The following is a 25,601-nucleotide window of genomic DNA, read 5'->3' as shown; positions in this document are numbered from 1 at the left end:
GAGGGACCTGTGGTTCCAGCAGGGATGAATTAATACTCTGTGAGGATGAGGATGTACATAACACTGAAGAGGGTGAGGAATCTGTGGATGAGGAGGATGAGGATGACTTCTTGCCTCCGTAGAGCCAGTTTGTGCAGGGACAGATTAATTGCCAGCTTGTTTTGTGGGGGCCCAAACGAACCAATCATTTCAGCCACAGTTGTGTGGCAGACCCTAGCGCTGAAATGATTGGTTTGTTAAAGTGTGCATGTCCTGTTTATACAACATAAGGGTGGGTGGGAGGGCCCAAGGACAATTCCATCTTGCACCTCTTTTTTTTCTTTGCATTATGTACAGTTTGGGGCCTAGTTTTTCAATGCCATCCTGTCTGCCACTGCAGTTTCACGCCTAGATGGGTCACGTCTTTGTGCCGCCCACTCGTGTCGCTTAGCATAGTCATCCAGCTACCTCGGTGCAACCTTTTGGACATAAAAACACTATTGTGAGGTGTGAGGTATTCAGAATAGACTGGAAATGAGTGGAAATTAAGGTTATTGAGGTTAATAATAGCATAGGAGCAGAAAAACCTACAAATTCTGTGATTTTAGCTGTTTTTATGCTTTTTTTCAAAAAAATACAGATCCAAAACACAAAACCCAGAACCCAAAACACGGAAGGGTGGTTTTGGCAAAACCAATCCAGATCCAAAAACACGAAAGAAAGATCCAGATCCAAAACCAAAACACAAAACACGAAAAGTGGCCGGTGCACACCCCTAGATATTAGTGATGTAGCTGTCACTAGTGTATAGAGCATGTGTGGAGGAAGGATTAGGTGTAGGACACAGTAATGTATGACACAAGGGAGCAGAGCAGTGATGATATTAGTGATGTAGCTGTCACTAGTATATAGAGCATGTGTGGAGGAAGGATTAGGTGTAGGACACAGTAATGTATGACACAAGGGAGCAGAGCAGTGAAGATATTAGTGATGTAGCTGTAACTAGTGTATAGAGAATGTGTGGAGGAAGGATTAGGTGTAGGACACAGTAATGTATGACACAAGGGAGCAGAGCAGTGATGATATTAGTGATGTAGCTGTTACTAGTGTATAGAGCATGTGTGGGGGAAGGATTAGGTGTAGGACACAGTAATGTATGACACAAGGTAGCAGAGCAGTGATGATATTAGTGATGTATCAGTCACTAGTGTATAGAGCATGTGTGGAGGAAGGATTAGGTGTATGATACAGTAATGTATGACACATGGGAGCAGAGCAGTGATGATATTAGTGATGTAGGTGTCACTAGTGTATAGAGCATGTGTGGAGGAAGGATTAGGTGTATGACACAGTAATGTATGACACAAGGGAGCAGAGCAGTGATGATATTAGTGATGTAGCTGTCACTGGTGTATAGAGCATGTTTGGAGGAAGGATTAGGTGTATGACACAGTAATGTATGACACAAGGGAGCAGAGCAGTGATGATATTAGTGATGTAGCTGTCACTAGTGTATATAGCATGTGTGGAGGAAGGATTAGGTGTAGGACACAGTAATGTATGACACAAGGGAGCAGAGCAGTGACGATATTAGTGATGTAGCTGTCACTAGTGTATAGAGAATGTGTGGAGGAAGGATTAGGTGTAGATCACAGTAATGTATGACACAAGGGAGCAGAGCAGTGATGATATTAGTGATGTAGCTGTCACTAGTGTATAGAGCATATGTGGAGGAAGGATTAGGTGTAGGACACAGTAATGTATGACACAAGGGAGCAGAGCAGTGATGATATTAGTGATGTAGATGTCACTAGTGTATAGAGCATGTGTGGAGGAAGGATTAGGTGTAGGACACAGTAATGTATGACACAAGGGAGCAGAGCAGTGATGATATTAGTGATGTAGATGTCACCAGTGTATAGAGCATGTGTGGGGGAAGGATTAGGTGTAGGACACAGTAATGTATGACACAAGGGAGCAGAGCAGTGATAATAGTGATGTAGCTGTCACAAGTGTATAGAGCATGTGTGGAGGAAGGATTAGGTGTAGGACACAGTAATGTATGATACAAGGTACCAGAGCAGTGATGATATTAGTGATGTAGATGTCACTAGTGTATAGAGCATGTGTGGGGGAAGGATTAGGTGTAGGACACAGTAATGTATGACACAAGGGAGCAGAGCAGTGATGATATTAGTGATGTAGCTGTCACTAGTGTATAGAGCATGTGTGGAGGAAGGATTAGGTGTAGGACACAGTAATGTATGAAACAAGGGAGCAGAGCAGTGATGATATTAGTGATGTAGCTGTCACTAGTGTATAGAGCATGTGTGGAGGAAGGATTAGGTGTAGGACACAGTAATGTATGACACAAGAGAGCAGAGCAGTGATCATATTAGTGATACAGCTGTCACTAGAGTATAGAGCATGTGTGGGGGAAGGATTAGGTGTAGGACACAGTAATGTATGACACAAGGTAGCAGAGCAGTGATGATATTAGTGATACAGCTGTCACTAGTGTATAGAGCATGTGTGGAGGAAGAATTAGGTGTAGGACACAGTAATGTATGACACAAGGGAGCAGAGCAGTGATAATAGTGATGTAGATGTCACCAGTGTATAGAGCATGTGTGGAGGAAGGATTAGGTGTGGGACACAGTAATGTATGACACAAGGGAGCAGAGCAGTGATGATATTAGTGATGTATCAGTCACTAGTGTATAGAGCATGTGTGGAGGAAGGATTAGGTGTAGGACACAGTAATGTATGACACAAGGGAGCAGAGCAGTGATGATATTAGTGATGTAGCTGTCACTAGTGTATAGAGCATGTGTGGAGGAAGGATTAGGTGTAGGACACAGTAATGTATGACACAAGGGAGCAGAGCAGTGATGATATTAGTGATGTAGATATCACTAGTGTATAGAGCATGTGTGGAGGAAGGATTAGATGTAGGACACAGTAATGTATGACACAAGGGAGCAGAGCAGTGATATTAGTGATGTAGCTGTCACTAGTGTATAGAGCATGTGTGGAGGAAGGATTAGGTGTATGACATAGTAATGTATGACACAAGGGAGCAGAGCAGTGATGATAGTGATGTAGATGTCACTAGTGTATAGAGCATGTGTGGAGGAAGGATTAGGTGTATGACATAGTAATGTATGACACAAGGGAGCAGAGCAGTGATGATAGTGATGTAGATGTCACTAGTGTATAGAGCATGTGTGGAGGAAGGATTAGGTGTATGACACAGTAATGTATGACACATGGGAGCAGAGCAGTGATGATATTAGTGATGTAGCTGTCACTAGTGTATAGAGCATGTGTGGAGGAAGGATTAGGTGTATGACACAGTAATGTATGACAGAAGGGAGCAGAGCAGTGATGATATTAGTGATACAGCTGTCACTAGAGTATAGAGCATCTGTGGAGGAAGGATTAGGTGTAGGACACAGTAATGTATGACACAAGGGAGCAGAGCAGTGATATTAGTGATTTAGCTGTCACTAGTGTATAGAGCATGTGTGGAGGAAGGATTAGGTGTAGGATACAGTAATGTATGACACAAGGGAGCAGAGCAGTGATGATATTAGTGATGTAGCTGTCACTAGTGTATAGAGCATGTGTGGAGGAAGGATTAGGTGTAGGACAGAGTAATGTATGACACAAGGGAGCAGAGCAGTGATGATATTAGTGATGTAGCTGTCACTAGTGTATAGAGAATGTGTGGAGGAAGGATTAGGTGTAGGACACAGTAACGTATGACACAAGGGAGCAGAGCAGTGATGATATTAGAGATACAGCTGTCACTAGTGTATAGAGCATGTGTGGAGGAAGGATTAGGTGTAGGACACAGTAATGTATGACACAAGGGAGCAGAGCAGTGATGATATTAGTGATACAGCTGTCACTAGTGTATAGAGCATGTGTGGGGGAAGGATTAGGTGTAGGACACAGTAATATATGACACAAGGGAGCAGAGCAGTGATGATATTAGTGATACAGATGTCACTAGTGTATAGAGCATGTGTGTGGGAAGGATTAGGTGTATGACACAGTAATGTATGACACAAGGGAGCAGAGCAGTGATGATATTAGTGATGTAGCTGTCACTAGTGTATAGACCATGTGTGGAGGAAGGATTAGGTGTAGGACACAGAAATGTATGACACAAGGGAGCAGAGCAGTGATGGTATTAGTGATGTAGCTGTCACTAGTGTATAGAGCATGTGTGGAGGAAGGATTAGGTGTAGGGCACAGTAATGTATGACACAAGGGAGCAGAGCAGTGATGATATTAGTGATACAGCTGTCACTAGTGTATAGAGCATGTGTGGAGGAAGGATTAGGTTTAGGACACAGTAATGTATGACACAAGGGAGCAGAGCAGTGATAATCGTGATGTAGCTGTCACAAGTGTATAGAGCATGTGTGGAGGAAGGATTAGGTGTAGGACACAGTAATGTATGACACAAGGGAGCAGAGCAGTGATCATATTAGTGATACAGCTGTCACTAGAGTATAGAGCATGTGTGGAGGAAGGATTAGGTGTAGGACACAGTAATGTATGACACATGGGAGCAGAGCAGTGATGATATTAGTGATGTAGCTGTCACTAGTGTATAGAGCATGTGTGGAGGAAGGATTAGGTGTAGGACATAGTAATGTATGACACAAGGGAGCAGAGCAGTGATGATATTAGTGATGTAGGTGTCACTAGTGTATAGAGCATGTGTGGAGGAAGGATTAGGTGTATGACACAGTAATGTATGACACAAGGGAGCAGAGCAGTGATGATAGTGATGTAGATGTCACTAGTGTATAGAGCATGTGTGGAGGAAGGATTAGGTGTATGACACAGTAATGTATGACACAAGGGAGCAGAGCAGTGATGATATTAGTGATGTAGCTGTCACTAGTGTATAGAGCATGTGTGGAGGAAGGATTAGGTGTATGACACAGTAATGTATGACACAAGGGAGCAGAGCAGTGATGATATTAGTGATGTAGCTGTCACTAGTGTATAGAGCATGTGTGGGGGAAGGATTAGGTGTAGGACACAGTAATGTATGACACAAGGGAGCAGAGCAGTGATGATAGTGATGTAGATGTCACTAGTGTATAGAGCATGTGTGGAGGAAGGATTAGGTGTATGACACAGTAATGTATGACACAAGGGAGCAGAGCAGTGATGATATTAGTGATGTAGCTGTCACTAGTGTATAGAGCATGTGTGGAGGAAGGATTATGTGTAGGAAACAGTAATGTATGAAACAAGGGAGCAGAGCAGTGAAGATATTAGTGATGTAGCTGTCACTAGTGTATAGAGAATGTGTGGAGGAAGGATTAGGTGTAGGACACGGTAATGTATGACACAAGGGAGCAGAGCAGTGATGATATTAGTGATGTAGGTGTCACTAGTGTATAGAGCATGTGTGGGGGAAGGATTAGGTGTAGGACACAGTAATGTATGACACAAGGGAGCAGAGCAGTGATGATATTAGTGATGTAGCTGTCACTAGTGTATAGAGCATGTGTGGAGGAAGGATTAGGTGTAGGACACAGTAATGTATGACACAAGGGAGCAGAGCAGTGATGATATTAGTGATGTAGATGTCACTAGTGTATAGAGCATGTGTGGAGGAAGGATTAGGTGGAGGACACAGTAATGTATGACACAAGGGAGCAGAGCAGTGATGATATTAGTGATGTAGCTGTCACTGGTGTATAGAGCATGTGTGGAGGAAGGATTAGGTGTAGGACACAGTAATGTATGACACAAGGGAGCAGAGCAGTGATGATATTAGTGATTTAGCTGTCACTAGTGTATAGAGCATGTGTGGAGGAAGGATTAGGTGTATGACACAGTAATGTATGACACAAGGGAGCAGAGCAGTGATGATATTAGTGATGTAGCTGTCACTAGTGTATAGAGCATGTGTGGAGGAAGGATTAGGTGTAGGACACAGTAATGTATGACACAAGGGAGCAGAGCAGTGACGATATTAGTGATGTAGCTGTCACTAGTGTATAGAGCATGTGTGGAGGAAGGATTAGGTGTAGGACACAGTAATGTATGACAATAGGGAGCAGAGCAGTGATGATATTAGTGATGTAGATGTCACTAGTGTATAGAGCATGTGTGGAGGAAGGATTAGGTGTAGGATACAGTAATGTATGACACAAGGGAGCAGAGCAGTGATGATATTAGTGATGTAGATGTCACCAGTGTATAGAGCATGTGTGGAGGAAGGATTAGGTGTAGGACACAGTAATGTATGACACAAGGGAGCAGAGCAGTGATAATAGTGATGTATCTGTCACAAATGTATAGAGCATGTGTGGAGGAAGGTTTAGGTGTAGGACACAGTAATGTATGACACAAGGGAGCAGAGCAGTGATGATATTAGTGATGTAGATGTCACCAGTGTATAGAGCATGTGTGGAGGAAGGATTAGGTGTAGGACACAGTAATGTATGACACAAGAGAGCAGAGCAGTGATGATATTAGTGATGTAGATGTCACTAGTGTATAGAGCATGTGTGGAGGAAGGATTAGGTGTAGGACACAGTAATGTATGATACAAGGTACCAGAGCAGTGATGATATTAGTGATGTAGATGTCACTAGTGTATAGAGCATGTGTGGGGGAAGGATTAGGTGTAGGACACAGTAATGTATGACACAAGGGAGCAGAGCAGTGATGATAGTGATGTAGCTGTCACTAGTGTATAGAGCATGTGTGGAGGGAGGATTAGGTGTAGGACACAGTAATGTATGAAACAAGGGAGCAGAGCAGTGATGATATTAGTGATGTAGCTGTCACTAGTGTATAGAGCATGTGTGGAGGAAGGATTAGGTGTAGGACACAGTAATGTATGACACAAGAGAGCAGAGCAGTGATCATATTAGTGATACAGCTGTCACTAGAGTATAGAGCATGTGTGGAGGAAGGATTAGGTGTAGGATACAGTACTGTATGACACAAGGTAGCAGAGCAGTGATGATATTAGTGATACAGCTGTCACTAGTGTATAGAGCATGTGTGGAGGAAGAATTAGGTGTAGGACACAGTAATGTATGACACAAGGGAGCAGAGCAGTGATAATAGTGATGTAGATGTCACCAGTGTATAGAGCATGTGTGGAGGAAGGATTAGGTGTGGGACACAGTAATGTATGACACAAGGGAGCAGAGCAGTGATGATATTAGTGATGTATCAGTCACTAGTGTATAGAGCATGTGTGGAGGAAGGATTAGGTGTAGGACATAGTAATGTATGACACAAGGGAGCAAAGCAGTGATGATATTAGTGATGTAGCTGTCACTAGTGTATAGAGCATGTGTGGAGGAAGGATTAGGTGTAGGACACAGTAATGTATGACACAAGGGAGCAGAGCAGTGATGATATTAGTGATGTATCAGTCACTAGTGTATAGAGCATGTGTGGAGGAAGGATTAGGTGTAGGATACAGTAATATATGACACAAGGGAGCAGAGCAGTGATGATATTAGTGATGTAGATGTCACCAGTGTATAGAGCATGTGTGGAGGAAGGATTAGGTGTAGGACACAGTAATGTATGACACAAGAGAGCAGAGCAGTGATGATATTAGTGATGTAGATGTCACTAGTGTATAGAGCATGTGTGGAGGAAGGATTAGGTGTAGGACACAGTAATGTATGATACAAGGTACCAGAGCAGTGATGATATTAGTGATGTAGATGTCACTAGTGTATAGAGCATGTGTGGGGGAAGGATTAGGTGTAGGACACAGTAATGTATGACACAAGGGAGCAGAGCAGTGATGATATTAGTGATGTAGCTGTCACTAGTGTATAGAGCATGTGTGGAGGGAGGATTAGGTGTAGGACACAGTAATGTATGAAACAAGGGAGCAGAGCAGTGATGATATTAGTGATGTAGCTGTCACTAGTGTATAGAGCATGTGTGGAGGAAGGATTAGGTGTAGGACACAGTAATGTATGACACAAGAGAGCAGAGCAGTGATCATATTAGTGATACAGCTGTCACTAGAGTATAGAGCATGTGTGGGGGAAGGATTAGGTGTAGGATACAGTACTGTATGACACAAGGTAGCAGAGCAGTGATGATATTAGTGATACAGCTGTCACTAGTGTATAGAGCATGTGTGGAGGAAGAATTAGGTGTAGGACACAGTAATGTATGACACAAGGGAGCAGAGCAGTGATAATAGTGATGTAGATGTCACCAGTGTATAGAGCATGTGTTGAGGAAGGATTAGGTGTGGGACACAGTAATGTATGACACAAGGGAGCAGAGCAGTGATGATATTAGTGATGTATCAGTCACTAGTGTATAGAGCATGTGTGGAGGAAGGATTAGGTGTAGGACACAGTAATGTATGACACAAGGGAGCAGAGCAGTGATGATATTAGTGATGTAGATGTCACCAGTGTATAGAGCATGTGTGGAGGAAGGATTAGGTGTAGGACACAGTAATGTATGACACAAGGGAGCAGAGCAGTGATAATAGTGATGTATCTGTCACAAATGTATAGAGCATGTGTGGAGGAAGGTTTAGGTGTAGGACACAGTAATGTATGACACAAGGGAGCAGAGCAGTGATGATATTAGTGATGTAGATGTCACCAGTGTATAGAGCATGTGTGGAGGAAGGATTAGGTGTAGGACACAGTAATGTATGACACAAGAGAGCAGAGCAGTGATGATATTAGTGATGTAGATGTCACTAGTGTATAGAGCATGTGTGGAGGAAGGATTAGGTGTAGGACACAGTAATGTATGATACAAGGTACCAGAGCAGTGATGATATTAGTGATGTAGATGTCACTAGTGTATAGAGCATGTGTGGGGGAAGGATTAGGTGTAGGTCACAGTAATGTATGACACAAGGGAGCAGAGCAGTGATGATAGTGATGTAGCTGTCACTAGTGTATAGAGCATGTGTGGAGGGAGGATTAGGTGTAGGACACAGTAATGTATGAAACAAGGGAGCAGAGCAGTGATGATATTAGTGATGTAGCTGTCACTAGTGTATAGAGCATGTGTGGAGGAAGGATTAGGTGTAGGACACAGTAATGTATGACACAAGAGAGCAGAGCAGTGATCATATTAGTGATACAGCTGTCACTAGAGTATAGAGCATGTGTGGGGGAAGGATTAGGTGTAGGATACAGTACTGTATGACACAAGGTAGCAGAGCAGTGATGATATTAGTGATACAGCTGTCACTAGTGTATAGAGCATGTGTGGAGGAAGAATTAGGTGTAGGACACAGTAATGTATGACACAAGGGAGCAGAGCAGTGATAATAGTGATGTAGATGTCACCAGTGTATAGAGCATGTGTGGAGGAAGGATTAGGTGTGGGACACAGTAATGTATGACACAAGGGAGCAGAGCAGTGATGATATTAGTGATGTATCAGTCACTAGTGTATAGAGCATGTGTGGAGGAAGGATTAGGTGTAGGACATAGTAATGTATGACACAAGGGAGCAAAGCAGTGATGATATTAGTGATGTAGCTGTCACTAGTGTATAGAGCATGTGTGGAGGAAGGATTAGGTGTAGGACACAGTAATGTATGACACAAGGGAGCAGAGCAGTGATGATATTAGTGATGTATCAGTCACTAGTGTATAGAGCATGTGTGGAGGAAGGATTAGGTGTAGGATACAGTAATATATGACACAAGGGAGCAGAGCAGTGATGATATTAGTGATGTAGATGTCACCAGTGTATAGAGCATGTGTGGAGGAAGGATTAGGTGTAGGACACAGTAATGTATGACACAAGAGAGCAGAGCAGTGATGATATTAGTGATGTAGATGTCACTAGTGTATAGAGCATGTGTGGAGGAAGGATTAGGTGTAGGACACAGTAATGTATGATACAAGGTACCAGAGCAGTGATGATATTAGTGATGTAGATGTCACTAGTGTATAGAGCATGTGTGGGGGAAGGATTAGGTGTAGGACACAGTAATGTATGACACAAGGGAGCAGAGCAGTGATGATATTAGTGATGTAGCTGTCACTAGTGTATAGAGCATGTGTGGAGGGAGGATTAGGTGTAGGACACAGTAATGTATGAAACAAGGGAGCAGAGCAGTGATGATATTAGTGATGTAGCTGTCACTAGTGTATAGAGCATGTGTGGAGGAAGGATTAGGTGTAGGACACAGTAATGTATGACACAAGGGAGCAGAGCAGTGATGATATTAGTGATGTAGCTGTCACTAGTGTATAGAGCATGTGTGGAGGAAGGATTAGGTGTATGACACAGTAATGTATGACACAAGAGAGCAGAGCAGTGATCATATTAGTGATACAGCTGTCACTAGAGTATAGAGCATGTGTGGGGGAAGGATTAGGTGTAGGATACAGTACTGTATGACACAAGGTAGCAGAGCAGTGATGATATTAGTGATACAGCTGTCACTAGTGTATAGAGCATGTGTGGAGGAAGAATTAGGTGTAGGACACAGTAATGTATGACACAAGGGAGCAGAGCAGTGATAATAGTGATGTAGATGTCACCAGTGTATAGAGCATGTGTTGAGGAAGGATTAGGTGTGGGACACAGTAATGTATGACACAAGGGAGCAGAGCAGTGATGATATTAGTGATGTATCAGTCACTAGTGTATAGAGCATGTGTGGAGGAAGGATTAGGTGTAGGACATAGTAATGTATGACACAAGGGAGCAGAGCAGTGATGATATTAGTGATGTAGCTGTCACTAGTGTATAGAGCATGTGTGGAGGAAGGATTAGGTGTAGGACACAGTAATGTATGACACAAGGGAGCAGAGCAGTGATGATATTAGTGATGTATCAGTCACTAGTGTATAGAGCATGTGTGGAGGAAGGATTAGGTGTAGGATACAGTAATGTATGACACAAGGGAGCAGAGCAGTGATGATATTGGTGATGTAGCTGTCACTAGTGTATAGAGCATGTGTGGAGGAAGGATTAGGTGTAGGACACAGTAATTTATGACACAAGGGAGCAGAGCAGTGATGATATTAGTGATGTAGATGTCACTAGTGTATAGAGCATGTGTGGAGGAAGGATTAGGTGTAGGACACAGTAATGTATGACACAAGGGAGCAGAGCAGTGATATTAGTGATGTAGCTGTCACTAGTGTATAGAGCATGTGTGGAGGAAGGATTAGGTGTATGACATAGTAATGTATGACACAAGGGAGCAGAGCAGTGATGATAGTGATGTAGATGTCACTAGTGTATAGAGCATGTGTGCAGGAAGGATTAGGTGTATGACACAGTAATGTATGACACATGGGAGCAGAGCAGTGATGATATTAGTGATGTAGCTGTCACTAGTGTATAGAGCATGTGTGGAGGAAGGATTAGGTGTATGACACAGTAATGTATGACACAAGGGAGCAGAGCAGTGATGATATTAGTGATACAGATGTCACTAGTGTATAGAGCATGTGTGGAGGAAGGATTAGGTGTAGGACACAGTAATGTATGACACAAGGGAGCAGAGCAGTGATATTAGTGATGTAGCTGTCACTAGTGTATAGAGAATGTGTGGAGGAAGGATTAGGTGTAGGATACAGTAATGTATGACACAAGGGAGCAGAGCAGTGATGATATTAGTGATGTAGCTGTCACTAGTGTATAGAGCATGTGTGGGGGAAGGATTAGGTGTAGGACAGAGTAATGTATGACACATGGGAGCAGAGCAGTGATGATATTAGTGATGTAGCTGTCACTAGTGTATAGAGAATGTGTGGAGGAAGGATTAGGTGTAGGACACAGTAACATATGACACAAGGGAGCAGAGCAGTGATGATATTAGAGATACAGCTGTCACTAGTGTATAGAGCATGTGTGGGGGAAGGATTAGGTGTAGGACACAGTAATATATGACACAAGGGAGCAGAGCAGTGATGATATTAGTGATACAGATGTCACTAGTGTATAGAGCATGTGTGGGGGAAGGATTAGGTGTTGGACACAGTAATGTATGACACAAGGGAGCAGAGCAGTGATGATATTAGTGATGTAGCTGTCACTAGTGTATAGAGCATGTGTGGAGGAAGGATTAGGTGTGGGACACAGTAATGTATGACCCAAGGGAGCAGAGCAGTGATGATATTAGTGATGTACCAGTCACTAGTGTATAGAGCATGTGTGGAGGAAGGATTAGGTGTATGACGCAGTAATGTATGACACAAGGGAGCAGAGCAGTGATGATATTAGTGATGTAGATGTCACTAGTGTATAGAGCATGTGTGGAGGAAGGATTAGGTGTGGGACACAGTAATGTATGACCCAAGGGAGCAGAGCAGTGATGATATTAGTGATGTACCAGTCACTAGTGTATAGAGCATGTGTGGAGGAAGGATTAGGTGTATGACGCAGTAATGTATGACACAAGGGAACAGAGCAGTGATGATATTAGTGATGTAGCTGTCACTAGTGTATAGAGCATGTGTGGAGGAAGGATTAGGTGTAGGACACAGTAATGTATGACACAAGGGAGCAGAGCAGTGATGATATTAGTGATGTAGCTGTCACTAGTGTATAGAGTATGTGTGGAGGAAGGATTAGGTGTAGGACACAGTAATGTATGACACAAGGGAGTAGAGCAGTGATGATATTAGTGATGTAGCTGTCACTAGTGTGTAGAGCATGTGTGGAGGAAGGATTAGGTGTAGGACACAGTAATGAATGACACAAGGGAGCAGAGCAGTGATGATATTAGTGATGTAGCTGTCACTAGTGTATAGAGCATGTGTGGAGGAAGGATTAGGTGTAGGACACAGTAATGTATGACAATAGGGAGCAGAGCAGTGATGATATTAGTAATTTAGATGTCACTAGTGTATAGAGCATGTGTGGAGGAAGGATTAGGTGTATGACACAGTAATGTATGACACAAGGGAGCAGAGCAGTGATGATATTAGTGATGTAGATGTCACTAGTGTATAGAGCATGTGTGGAGGAAGGATTAGGTGTAGGACACAGTAATGTATGACACAAGGGAGCAGAGCAGTGATGATATTAGTGATGTAGGTGTCACTAGTGTATAAAGCATGTGTGGAGGAAGGATTAGGTGTATGACACAGTAATGTATGACACAAGGGAGCAGAGCAGTGATGATATTAGTGATGTAGCTGTCACTAGTGTATAGAGCATGTGTGGAGGAAGGATTAGGTGTAGGACACAGTAATGTATGACACATGGGAGCAGAGCAGTGATGATATTAGTGATGTAGCTGTCACTAGTGTATAGAGCATGTGTGGAGGAAGGATTAGGTGTAGGACACAGTAATGTATGACACATGGGAGCAGAGCAGTAATGATATTAGTGATGTAGGTGTCACTAGTGTATAGAGCATGTGTGGGGGGAAGGATAAGGTGTAGGACACAGTAATGTATGACACATGGGAGCAGAGCAGTGATGATATTAGTGATGTAGGTGTCACTAGTGTATAGAGCATGTGTGGGGGGAAGGATTAGGTGTAGATCACAGTAATGTATGACACAAGGGAGCAGAGCAGTGATGATATTAGTGATGTAGCTGTCACAAGTGTATAGAGCATGTGTGGAGGAAGGATTAGGTATAGGACACAGTAATGTATGACACAAGGGAGCAGAGCAGTGATGATATTAGTGATATAGCTGTCACTAGTGTATAGAGCATGTGTGGAGGAAGGATTAGGTGTAGGACACAGTAATGTATGACACAAGGGAGCAGAGCAGTGATCATATTAGTGATGTAGCTGTCACTAGTGTATAGAGTATGTGTGGAGGAAGGATTAGGTGTATGACACAGTAATGTATGACACAAGGGAGTAGAGCAGTGATATTAGTGATGTAGCTGTCACTAATGTATAGAGCATGTGTGGGGGAAGGATTAGGTGTAGGACACAGTAATGTATGACACAAGGGAGCAGAGCAGTGATGATATTAGTGATGTAGCTGTCACTAGTGTGTAGAGCATGTGTGGAGGAAGGATTAGGTGTAGGACACAGTAATGTATGACACAAGGGAGCAGAGCAGTGATGATATTAGTGATGTAGCTGTCACTAGTGTGTAGAGCATGTGTGGGGGAAGGATTAGGTGTAGGACACAGTAATGTATGACACAAGGGAGCAGAGCAGTGATGATATTAGTGATGTAGCTGTCACTAGTGTGTAGAGCATGTGTGGAGGAAGGATTAGGTGTATGACACAGTAATGTATGACAATAGGGAGCAGAGCAGTGATGATATTAGTAATTTAGATGTCACTAGTGTATAGAGCATGTGTGGGGGATGGATTAGGTGTATGACACAGTAATGTATGACACAAGGGAGCAGAGCAGTGATGATATTAGTGATGTAGATGTCACTAGTGTATAGAGCATGTGTGGAGGAAGGATTAGGTGTAGGACACAGTAATGTATGACACAAGGGAGCAGAGCAGTGATGAAATTAGTGATGTAGATGTCACTAGTGTATAGAGCATGTGTGGGGGAAGGATTAGGTGTAGGACACAGTAATGTATGACAATAGGGAGCAGAGCAGTGATGATATTAGTAATTTAGATGTCACTAGTGTATAGAGCATGTGTGGGGGATGGATTAGGTGTAGGACACAGTAATGTATGACACAAGGGAGCAGAGCAGTGATGATATTAGTGATGTAGCTGTCACTAGTGTATAGAGCATGTGTGGAGGAAGGATTAGGTGTATGACACAGTAATGTATGACACAAGGGAGCAGAGCAGTGATGATATTAGTGATGTAGATGTCACTAGTGTATAGAGCATGTGTGGGGGAAGGATTAGGTGTAGGACACAGTAATGTATGACAATAGGGAGCAGAGCAGTGATGATATTAGTAATTTAGATGTCACTAGTGTATAGAGCATGTGTGGGGGATGGATTAGGTGTATGACACAGTAATGTATGACACAAGGGAGCAGAGCAGTGATGATATTAGTGATGTAGGTGTCACTAGTGTATAGAGCATGTGTGGGGGAAGGATTAGGTGTAGGACACAGTAATGTATGACACAATAGAGCAGAGCAGTGATGATTTTAGTGATGTAGATGTCACTAGTGTATAGAGCATGTGTGGAGGAAGGATTAGGTGTAGGACACAGTAATGTATGACACAAGGGAGCAGAGCAGTGATGATATTAGTGATGTAGCTGTCACTAGTATATAGAGTATGTGTGGAGGAAGGATTAGGTGTAGGACACAGTAATGTATGACACAAGGGAGCAGAGCAGTGATGATATTAGTGATGTAGCTGTCACTAGTGTATAGAGCATGTGTGGAGGAAGGATTAGGTGTAGGACACAGTAACGTATGACAATAGGGAGCAGAGCAGTAATGATATTAGTAATGTAGGTGTCACTAGTGTATAGAGCATGTGTGGAGGAAGGATAAGGTGTAGGACACAGTAATGTATGACACAAGGGAGCAGAGCAGTGATGATATTAGTGATGTAGCTGTCACTAGTGTATAGAGCATGTGTGAAGGAAGGATTAGGTGTAGGACACAGTAATGTATGACAATAGGGAGCAGAGCAGTGATGATATTAGTGATGTAGCTGTCACTAGTGTATAGAGCATGTGTGGAGGAAGGATTAGGTGTAGGACACAGTAACCTATGACAATAGGGAGCAGAGCAGTAATGATATTAGTAATGTAGGTGTCACTAGTGTATAGAGCATGTGTGGGGGAAGGATTAGGTGTAGGACACAGTAATGTATGACACATGGGAGCAGAGCAGTGATGATATTAGTGATGTAGGTGTCACTAGTGTATAGAGCATGTGTGGAGGAAGGATTAGGTATAGGACACAGTAATGTATGACACAAGGGAGCAGAGCAGTGATGATATTAGTGATGTAGCTGTCACTAGTGTATAGAGCATGTGTGGAGGAAGGATTAGGTATAGGACACAGTAATGTATGACACAAGGGAGCAGAGCAGTGATCATATTAGTGATGTAGCTGTCACTAGTGTATAGAGCATGTGTGGAGGAAGGATTAGGTATAGGACACAGTAATGTATGACACAAGGGAGCAGAGCAGTGATGATATTAGTGATGTAGCTGTCACTAGTGTATAGAGCATGTGTGGAGGAAGGATTAGGTGTAGGACACAGTAATGTATGACACAAGGGAGCAGAGCAGTGATGATATTAGTGATGTAGCTGTCACTAGTGTATCGAGCATGTGTGGAGGAAGGATTAGGTGTAGGACACAGTAATGTATGACACAAGTGAGCAGAGCAGTGATGATATTAGTGATGTAGCTGTCACTAGTGTATAGAGCATGTGTGGAGGAAGGATTAGGTGTAGGACACAGTAATGTATGACACAAGGGAGCAGAGCATTGATGGTATTAGTGATGTAGCTGTCACTATTGTATAGAGCATGTGTGGAGGAAGGATTAGGTGTATGACACAGTAATGTATGACACAAGGGAGCAGAGCAGTGATCATATTAGTGATACAGCTGTCACTAGAGTAGAGAGCATGTGTGGGGGAAGGATTAGGTGTAGGACACAGTAATGTATGACACAAGGGAGCAGAGCAGTGATGATATTAGTGATACAGCTGTCACTAGTGTATAGAGCATGTGTGGAGGAAGGATTAGGTGTAGGACACAGTAATGTATGACACAAGAGAGCAGAGCAGTGATGATATTAGTGATACAGCTGTCACTAGTGTATAGAGCATGTGTGGAGGAAGGATTAGGTGTAGGACACAGTAATGTATGAAACAAGGGAGCAGAGCAGTGATGATATTAGTGATATAGCTGTCACTAGTGTATAGACCATGTGGGGAGGAAGGATTAGGTGTAGGACACAGTACTGTATGACACATGGGAGCAGAGCAGTGAGGATATTAGTGATGTAGATATCACTAGTGTATAGAGCATGTGTGGAGGAAGGATTAGGTGTATGACACAGTAATGTATGACACAAGGGAGCAGAGCAGTGATCATATTAGTGATGTAGATGTCACTAGAGTATAGAGCATGTGTGGAGGAAGGATTAGGTGTATGACACAGTAATGTATGACACAAGGGAGCAGAGCAGTGATGATTTTAGTGATCTAGCTGTCACTAGTGTATAGACCATGTGGGGAGGAAGGATTAGGTGTAGGACACAGTAATGTATGACAATAGGGAGCAGAGCAGTGATGGTATTAGTAATGTAGCTGTCACTAGTGTATAGAGCATGTGTGGAGGAAGGATTAGGTGTAGGACACAGTAATGTATGACACAAGGGAGCAGAGCAGTGATGATATTAGTAATGTAGCTGTCACTAGTGTATAGAGCATGTGTGGAGGAAGGATTAGGTGTAGGACACAGTAATGTATGACAATAGGGAGCAGAGCAGTGATGATATTAGTGATGTAGATGTCACTATTGTATAGAGCATGTGTGGGGGAAGGATTGGGTGTAGGACACAGCAATGTATGACAATAGGGAGCAGAGCAGTGATGATATTAGTGATGTAGATGTCACTAGTGTATAGAGCATGTGTGGGGGGAAGGATTAGGTGTAGGACACAGTAATGTATGACACAAGGGAGCAGAGCAGTGATGATATTAGTGATGTAGCTGTCACTAGTGTATACAGCATGTGTGGAGGAAGGATTAGGTGTAGGACACAGTAATGTATGACACAAGGGAGCAGAGCAGTGATGATATTAGTGATGTAGGTGTCACTAGTGTATAGAGCATGTGTAGGGGAAGGATTAGGTGTAGGACACAGTAATGTATGACACAAGGGAGCAGAGCAGTGATGATATTAGTGATGTAGCTGTCACTAGTGTATAGAGCATGTGTGGAGGAAGGATTAGGTGTAGGACACAGTAATGTATGACACAAGGGAGCAGAGCAGTGATGGTATTAGTGATGTAGCTGTCACTATTGTATAGAGCATGTGTGGAGGAAGGATTAGGTGTATGACACAGTAATGTATGACACAAGGGAGCAGAGCAGTGATCATATTAGTGATACAGCTGTCACTAGAGTATAGAGCATGTGCGGGGGAAGGATTAGGTGTAGGACACAGTAATGTATGACACAAGGGAGCAGAGCAGTGATCATATTAGTGATACAGCTGTCACTAGAGTATAGAGCATGTGTGGGGGAAGGATTAGGTGTAGGACACAGTAATGTATGACACAAGGGAGCAGAGCAGTGCTGATATTAGTGATACAGCTGTCACTAGTGTATAGAGCATGTGTGGAGGAAGGATTAGGTGTATGACACAGTAATATATGACACAAGGGAGCAGAGCAGTGATGATATTAGTGATACAGCTGTCACTAGTGTATAGAGCATGTGTGGAGGAAGGATTAGGTGTAGGACACAGTAATATATGACACAAGGGAGCAGAGCAGTGATGATATTAGTGATGTAGCTGTCACTAGTGTATAGAGCATGTGTGGGGGAAGGATTAGGTGTAGGAAACAGTAATGTATGACACAAGGGAGCCGGGCAGTGATGATATTAGTGATGTAGCTGTCACTAGTGTATAGAGCATGTGTGGAGGAAGGATTAGGTGTAGGACACAGTAATGTATGACACAAGGGAGCAGAGCAGTGATAATAGTGATGTAGATGTCACCAGTGTATAGAGCATGTGTGGAGGAAGGATTAGGTGTGGGACACAGTAATGTATGACACAAGGGAGCAGAGCAGTGATGATATTAGTGATGTATCAGTCACTAGTGTATAGAGCATGTGTGGAGGAAGGATTAGGTATAGGACACAGTAATGTATGACACAAGGGAGCAGAGCAGTGATGATATTAGTGATGTAGCTGTCACTAGTGAATAGAGCATGTGTGGAGGAAGGATTAGGTGTAGGACACAGTAATGTATGACACAAGGGAGCAGAGCAGTGATGATATTAGTGATGTAGCTGTCACTAGTGTATAGAGCATGTGTGGAGGAAGGAATAGGTGTAGGACACAGTAATGTATGACACAAGGGAGCAGAGCAGTGATGATATTAGTGATGTAGCTGTCACTAGTATATAGAGCATGTGTGGAGGAAGGATTAGGTGTAGGACACAGTAATGTATGACACAAGGGAGCAGAGCAGTGATGATATTAGTGATGTAGCTGTCACTAGTGTATAGACCATGTGGGGAGGAAGGATTAGGTGTAGGACACAGTACTGTATGACACATGGGAGCAGAGCAGTGAGGATATTAGTGATGTAGATATCACTAGTGTATAGAGCATGTGTGGAGGAAGGATTAGGTGTAGGACACAGTAATGTATGACACAAGGGAGCAGAGCAGTGATCATATTAGTGATGTACCTGTCACTAGTATATAGAGCATGTGTGGAGGAAGGATTAGGTGTATGACACAGTAATGTATGACACAAGGGAGCAGAGCAGTGATGATTTTAGTGATCTAGCTGTCACTAGTGTATAGACCATGTGGGGAGGAAGGATTAGGTGTAGGACACAGTAATGTATGACAATAGGGAGCAGAGCAGTGATGATATTAGTGATACAGCTGTCACTAGTGTATAGAGCATGTGTGGAGGAAGGATTTGGTGTATGACACAGTAATGTATGACACAAGGGAGCAGAGCAGTGATGATATTAGTGATGTAGCTGTCACTAGTGTATAGAGCATGTGTGGAGGAAGGATTAGGTGTAGGACACAGTAATGTATGACACAAGGGAGCAGAGCAGTGATGATATTAGTAATGTAGCTGTCACTAGTGTATAGAGCATGTGTGGAGGAAGGATTAGGTGTAGGACACAGTAATGTATGACAATAGGGAGCAGAGCAGTGATGATATTAGTGATGTAGATGTCACTAGTGTATAGAGCATGTGTGGGGGAAGGATTGGGTGTAGGACACAGCAATGTATGACAATAGGGAGCAGAGCAGTGATGATATTAGTGATGTAGATGTCACTAGTGTATAGAGCATTTGTGGGGGGAAGGATTAGGTGTAGGACACAGTAATGTATGACACAAGGGAGCAGAGCAGTGATGATATTAGTGATGTAGATGTCACCAGTGTATAGAGTATGTGTGGAGGAAGGATTAGGTGTAGGACACAGTAATGTATGACACAAGGGAGCAGAGCAGTGATAATAGTGATGTAGCTGTCACAAGTGTATAGAGCATGTGTGGAGGAAGGATTAGGTGTAGGACACAGTAATGTATGATACAAGGTACCAGAGCAGTGATGATATTAGTGATGTAGATGTCACTAGTGTATAGAGCATGTGTGGGGGAAGGATTAGGTGTAGGACACAGTAATGTATGACACAAGGGAGCAGAGCAGTGATGATATTAGTGATGTAGCTGTCACTAGTGTATCGAGCATGTGTGGAGGAAGGATTAGGTGTAGGACACAGTAATGTATGACACAAGGGAGCAGAGCAGTGATGATATTAGTGATGTAGCTGTCACTAGTGTATAGAGCATGTGTGGAGGAAGGATTATGTGTATTACACAGTAATGTATGACACAAGGGAGCAGAGCAGTGATCATATTAGTGATACAGCTGTCACTAGAGTATAGAGCATGTGTGGGGGAAGGATTAGGTGTAGGACACAGTAATGTATGACACAAGGGAGCAGAGCAGTGATGATATTAGTGATACAGCTGTCACTAGTGTATAGAGCATGTGTGGAGGAAGGATTACGTGTAGGACACAGTAATGTATGACACAAGGGAGCAGAGCAGTGATGATATTAGTGATACAGCTGTCACTAGTGTATAGAGCATGTGTGGTGGAAGGATTAGGTGTAGGACACAGTAATGTATGACACAAGGGAGCAGAGCAGTGATAATAGTGATGTAGATGTCACCAGTGTATAGAGCATGTGTGGAGGAAGGATTAGGTGTGGGACACAGTAATGTATGACACAAGGGAGCAGAGCAGTGATGATATTAGTGATGTAGCTGTCACTAGTGTATAGAGCATGTGTGGAGGAAGGATTCGGTGTAGGACACAGTAATGTATGACACAAGGGAGCAGAGCAGTGATGATATTAGTGATGTAGCTGTCACTAGTGTATAGAGCATGTGTGGAGGAAGGATTAGGTGTAGGACACAGTAATGTATGACACAAGGGAGCAGAGTAGTGATGATATTAGTGATGTAGCTGTCACTAGTGTATAGAGCATGTGTGGAGGAAGGATTAGGTGTAGGACACAGTAATGTATGACACAAGGGAGCAGAGCAGTGATGATATTAGTGATGTAGCTGTCACTAGTGTATAGAGCATGTGTGGGGGAAGGATTAGGTGTAGGGCACAGTAATGTATGACACAAGGGAGCAGAGCAGTGATGATATTAGTGATGTAGCTGTCACTAGTGTATAGAGCATGTGTGGAGGAAGGATTAGGTGTAGGACACGGTAATGTATGACACAAGGGAGCAGAGCAGTGATATTAGTGATGTAGCTGTCACTACTGTATAGAGCATGTGTGGAGGAAGGATTAGGTGTATGACACAGTAATGTATGACACATGGGAGCAGAGCAGTGATGATATTAGTGATGTAGCTGTCACTAGTGTATAGAGCATGTGTGGAGGAAGGATTAGGTGTATGACACAGTAATGTATGACACAAGGGAGCAGAGCAGTGATGATAGTGATGTAGATGTCACTAGTGTATAGAGCATGTGTGGAGGAAGGATTAGGTGTAGGACACAGTAATGTATGACACATGGGAGCAGAGCAGTGATGATATTAGTGATGTAGATGTCACTAGAGTATAGAGCATGTGTGGAGGAAGGATTAGGTGTAGGACACAGTAATGTATGACACAAGGGAGCAGAGCGGTGATATTAGTGATGTAGCTGTCACTAGTGTATAGAGCATGTGTGGAGGAAGGATTAGGTGTAGGACACAGTAATGTATGACACAAGGGAGCAGAGCAGTGATGATATTAGTGATGTAGCTGTCACTAGTGTATAGAGCATGTGTGGAGGAAGGATTAGGTGTAGGATACAGTAATGTATGACACAAGGGAGCAGAGCAGTGATGATATTAGTGATGTAGCTGTCACTAGTGTATAGAGAATGTGTGGAGGAAGGATTAGGTGTAGGACACAGTAATGTATGACACAAGGGAGCAGAGCAGTGATGATATTAGAGATACAGCTGTCACTAGTGTATAGAGCATGTGTGGGGGAAGGATTAGGTGTAGGACACAGTAATATATGACACAAGGGAGCAGAGCAGTGATGATATTAGTGATACAGATGTCACTAGTGTATAGAGCATGTGTGGGGGAAGGATTAGGTGTAGGACACAGTAATGTATGACACAAGGGAGCAGAGCAGTGATATTAGTGATATAGCTGTCACTAGTGTATAGAGCATGTGTGGAGGAAGGATTAGGTGTAGGACACAGTAATGTATGACACAAGGGAGCAGAGCAGTGATGATATTAGTGATGTAGCTGTCACTAGTGTATAGAGCATGTGTGGGGGAAGGATTAGGTGTAGGACACAGTAATGTATGACACAATGGAGCAGAGCAGTGATGATATTAGTGATGTAGCTGTCACTAGTGTATAGAGCATGTGTGGAGGAAGGATTAGGTATAGGACACAGTAATGTATGACACAAGGGAGCAGAGCAGTGATCATATTAGTGATGTAGCTGTCACTAGTATATAGAGCATGTGTGGAGGAAGGATTAGGTGTAGGACACAGTAATGTATGACACAAGGGAGCAGAGCAGTGATGATATTAGTGATGTAGCTGTCACTAGTGTATAGAGCATTTGTGGAGGAAGGATTAGGTGTAGGACACAGTAATGTATGACAAAAGGGAGCAGAGCAGTGATGATATTAGTGATGTAGCTGTCACTAGTGTATAGACCATGTGGGGAGGAAGGATTAGGTGTAGGACACAGTACTGTATGACACATGGGAGCAGAGCAGTGAGGATATTAGTGATGTAGATGTCACTAGTGTATAGAGCATGTGTGGAGGAAGGATTAGGTGTAGGACACAGTAATGTATGACACAAGGGAGCAGAGCGGTGATATTAGTGATGTAGCTGTCACTAGTGTATAGAGCATATGTGGAGGAAGGATTAGGTGTAGGACATAGTAATGTATGACACAAGGGAGCACAGCAGTGATGATATTAGTGATGTAGCTGTCACTAGTGTATAGAGCATGTGTGGAGGAAGGATTAGGTGTATGACACAGTAATGTATGACACAAGGGAGCAGAGCAGTGATATTAGTGATGTAGCTGTCACTAGTGTATAGAGCATGTGTGGAGGAAGGATTAGGTGTATGACACAGTAATGTATGACAATAGGGAGCAGAGCAGTGATGATTTTAGTGATCTAGCTGTCACTAGTGTATAGAGGATGTGTGGGGGATGGATTAGGTGTAGGACACAGTAATGTATGACAATAGGGAGCAGAGCAGTGATGATATTAGTAATGTAGCTGTCACTAGTGTATAGAGCATGTGTGGAGGAAGGATTAGGTGTAGGACACAGTAATGTATGACACAAGGGAGCAGAGCAGTGAAGATATTAGTGATGAAGCTGTCACTAGTGTATAGAGCATGTGTGGAGGAAGGATTAGGTGTAGGACACAGTAAAGACAATAGGGAGCAGAGCAGTGATGATATTTGTGATGTAGATGTCACTATTGTATAGAGCATGTGTGGGGGAAGGATTGGGTGTAGGACACAGTAATGTATGACAATAGGGAGCAGAGCAGTGATGATATTAGTGATGTAGCTGTCACTAGTGTATAGAGCATGTGTGGAGGAAGGATTAGGTGTAGGACACAGTAATGTATGACACAAGGGAGCAGAGCAGTGATAATAGTGATGTAGCTGTCACAAGTGTATAGAGCATGTGTGGAGGAAGGATTAGGTGTAGGACACAGTAATGTATGATACAAGGTACCAGAGCAGTGATGATATTAGTGATGTAGATGTCACTAGTGTATAGAGCATGTGTGGGGGAAGGATTAGGTGTAGGACACAGTAATGTATGACACAAGGGAGCAGAGCAGTGATGATATTAGTGATGTAGCTGTCACTAGTGTATCGAGCATGTGTGGAGGAAGGATTAGGTGTAGGACACAGTAATGTATGACACAAGGGAGCAGAGCAGTGATGATATTAGTGATGTAGCTGTCACTAGTTTATAGAGCATGTGTGGAGGAAGGATTAGGTGTAGGACACAGTAATGTATGACACAAGGGAGCAGAGCAGTGATGGTATTAGTGATGTAGCTGTCACTATTGTATAGAGCATGTGTGGAGGAAGGATTAGGTGTAGGACACAGTAATGTATGACACAAGGGAGCAGAGCAGTGATCATATTAGTGATACAGCTGTCACTAGAGTATAGAGCATGTGTGGGGGAAGGATTAGGTGTAGGACACAGTAATGTATGACACAAGGGAGCAGAGCAGTGATGATATTAGTGATACAGCTGTCACTAGTGTATAGAGCATGTGTGGAGGAAGGATTAGGTGTAGGACACAGTAATTTATGACACAAGGGAGCAGAGCAGTGATGATATTAGTGATACAGCTGTCACTAGTGTATAGAGCATGTGTGGAGGAAGGATTAGGTGTAGGACACAGTAATGTATGACACAAGGGAGCAGAGCAGTGATAATAGTGATGTAGATGTCACCAGTGTATAGAGCATGTGTGGAGGAAGGATTAGGTGTATGACACGGTAATGTATGACACAAGGGAGCAGAGCAGTGATGATATTAGTGATGTAGCTGTCACTAGTGTATAGAGCATGTGTGGAGGAAGGATTAGGTGTAGGACACGGTAATGTATGACACAAGGGAGCAGAGCAGTGATGATATTAGTGATGTAGATGTCACTAGTGTATAGAGAATGTGTGGAGGAAGTATTAGGTGTAGGACACAGTAATGTATGACACAAGGGAGCAGAGCAGTGATGATATTAGTGATGTAGCTGTCACTGGTGTATAGAGCATGTGTGGAGGAAGGATTAGGTATAGGACACAGTAATGTATGACACAAGGGAGCAGAGCAGTGATGATATTAGTGATGTAGCTGTCACTAGTGTATAGAGCATGTGTGGAGGAAGGATTAGGTGTAGGACACAGTAATGTATGACACAAGGGAGCAGAGCAGTGATGATATTAGTGATGTAGATGTCACTAGTGTATAGAGCATGTGTGGGGGAAGGATTAGGTGTAGGACACAGTAATGTATGACACAAGGGAGCAGAGCAGTGATGATATTAGTGATGTAGCTGTCACTAGTGTATAGAGCATGTGTGGGGGAAGGATTAGGTGTAGGACACAGTAATGTATGACAATAGGGAGCAGAGCAGTGATGATATTAGTGATGTAGATGTCACTAGTGTATAGAGCATGTGTGGAGGAAGGATTAGGTGTAGGACACAGTAATGTATGACACAAGGGAGCACAGCAGTGATGATATTAGTGATGTAGATGTCACCAGTGTATAGAGCATTTGTGGAGGAAGGATTAGGTGTAGGACACAGTAATGTATGACACAAGGGAGCAGAGCAGTGATGATATTAGTGATGTAGATGTCACTAGTGTATATAGTATGTGAGGTGGAAGGATTAGGTGTAGGACACAGTAATGTATGACACAAGGGAGCAGAG

This window comes from Taudactylus pleione, unplaced genomic scaffold (assembly GCF_031769625.1).
Source record: "Taudactylus pleione unplaced genomic scaffold, aTauple2 ptg002148l, whole genome shotgun sequence".
Taxonomy (NCBI): domain Eukaryota; kingdom Metazoa; phylum Chordata; class Amphibia; order Anura; family Myobatrachidae; genus Taudactylus; species Taudactylus pleione.
The sequence above is the reverse complement of the archived record's forward strand: the minus strand, read 5'-3'. Positions refer to the sequence as shown.